The following is a 2,643-nucleotide window of genomic DNA, read 5'->3' on the forward strand; positions in this document are numbered from 1 at the left end:
ATAGGGATTGCATTAAAATTATATATTGCTTTGGGTAGTATGGACATTTTAACAATGTTGATTCTTCCCAGCCATGAGCGTGGTATGTTTTTCCATTTGTTAATATTTTCAGCTATTTCTTTTCTTAGAGTTTCATAGTTCTCTTTATAGAGATCTTTCACGTCCTTTGTTAGGTAAACTCCCAAATATTTCATCTTCTTTGGCACTACTGTGAATGGAATAGAGTCCTTGACTATTTTTTTCAGCTTGACTGTTGTTGGTAGAATAAAGGCTACCAATTTATGAGTGTTGATTTTGTAACCTGAGACACTGCTGTATTGTTTTTAGTTTTTTATAATCAGAGCAGAGTGTAGCTGTCCAACAGAGCTACTGGAGAGTAACACAAGTAAGATGGCTAAGGAGTTCTGATAGGTTTACGTGGACTCTTGGACACAGAAAAGAGAACTAAAGAACCAAAATGCTGTTGACCAAAAGAGTAGTAATTATCCATTATGGAGAAATCACCTACAAATTACAAAGTAGCGCTTCTCTTTCCAGAAGGGATACTGTTTCCCTTTCTCCTTAAATCATTGCCTCAGTTTGGATTTACTCCTGTACATCTAGACTCAAATGAATTTTTCATCTTGTGCAAGTCCCTGATGTGTATATCTTTGCATGTGTGATGGTTTGTAAGCTCCTTGAAGGTAAGACCATGTCATTTCCAATTTTATGCATTGTAAGCATTCAGTAAATTCCCATTCAGCATTACTCTAGAAATATAAAAGCTGATAGCGGCTAGCTTCTAAATAACATTTTCAAATGGAGATAAATCTCTCTGGGCACAGCTGAGGATAGGTGCATATAAAAATGCTCCAGAACCATACTGAGGTCTTTTGATAATAGTGTGGACTTCACTGCTCAAGACATAGAGTTTAGGGCTACTAACTTCCTGTTGTGAGCCCTTGGATTTAAATTCCACAGTCTTGGTTTTCTAATTTGGAAACTGCATGGGTAGTCTGCCCTACTAATCTCCCAGGGATACCATGGGATAAAAATGACATCTCTGAGAACTTCAAAGTGCTGTACAAAATGATGTGATATTCATGTTACTGCTGTTAGCAGCATGATTCTTGGATCATTAGAGGAAGAAGGTGTAATGCAAAGCCTTTGCAGTCAGGCCTGGGTTTGAATTCTTTCTCTGTTTCTTAATAGTTACATAATTTTGATCAAATAATAAAGTCTCAGCATATTGCTTACCTCCTACCAACTTGAACTATTATTCCTAAGGAATTATTTTTCTCTTACAAATGTTCTTAGAGAAGAAACTTGATATATTAGAAGGCTATTGAGCTTTGAAGCCTTGTAGGTAGAGTTCAAATCCCACCTCCACTGCTTGTTAGGGGTGTGACCTTGGGTAAGTAACTTCTTGGAGCCTTAATTTCCAGATCAATGTAATACTAGGACAGTATAACTCAGTTTTCCCAGGTCCGTACCACTTGAATAGAAAGTGTTGATGTATTAACCTTTGAAATATTGATCTATCTGTTTACCACAGAGAAAACTACATCCCTAAAATTTCTGAGTGTAAGCTATTCATGGAAGAGCCTCTGTAATACTCCGCTGCTTAGAACAAGACTCCTTCATTTATCCCAGCATAAAGAAAATGACTAAATGAACTTGAACCTAACCTCAGGTCAATCTGTGACTCCCCAGATGAGACCAGACTCCTATTTATCTGGAGGTAATTAAAGCAGCTCATGAGACCCTATGTGTCCTCATCTTCTCCTTTTCCCCATGAAACAACAATGATTTATCTTCCCCAGGAAGGAAGGAATTTTAGGAGCAAAATAAAAGATATAGATCACAGTCCAATAGGCATCACAGTACTACATGGAGAAGATACTCAGATTTTTGGCTGTTTTCTTAAACACACAATTCTGGCCCAATAAAAGTGCTGTCTATGGTCATCATCTTATTCTCTGAGCTGTCCATGGGGTTGACTCCACTCTAGAGAAGGTGGATGGCCCATGAGCCAGGCCTCCAGATGCATCATTTGGCCAAACTTCTCCTCACACAAATCTCTGTGATCTGTTCTTGACAAAACAGTAAAGTGAGCGTTTCTAGAGCCTTGCTTTCATTCTGAATGTGGCATGTGCACTGGCAGCATGGTCATTGTCTGGGGGCTTGCAGGCTCTCAGGCCCTACCTGAAGAGTCTTCTCCCCATTTACTGGAGCAGATCTGTATTCTTAACAAGACTCCCCCACCCCCGGTGATTCACGTGCACTTTAAAGTTTGCAAAGTTTCTGGGCTAGAAAGTCTAAATAATGCCTGCCACCAAAGGGATTCATTCTTTAGGATTTATTGGAGAAAAAACATCCCTCAATGTTTTCACCAAAATTCTTAACCCAGATAAAATATTTGAAGCACTGTTGTCTTTGCCCCACTACACATACACACCACTCCAGGCATCATAAAGATATTATTCACTTGCTTGGAAGGATTTTTGAATTTTAAGAATTGCATAAAATCATACAGCTATGCGGTTGCTAAAATGTAAAATAACCTTCCTTTTCTGTAACTATTGGTTTTGGCTGATAGAAGTCATGCATATAGTCATATTTCAGAGAAATTACCATGTCTTAATGAGAACTTTAGGTTGAAGG

Source organism: Otolemur garnettii, unplaced genomic scaffold, assembly GCF_000181295.1.
Source record: "Otolemur garnettii isolate 467f Iridium unplaced genomic scaffold, OtoGar3 scaffold00011, whole genome shotgun sequence".
Lineage (NCBI taxonomy): Eukaryota > Metazoa > Chordata > Mammalia > Primates > Galagidae > Otolemur > Otolemur garnettii.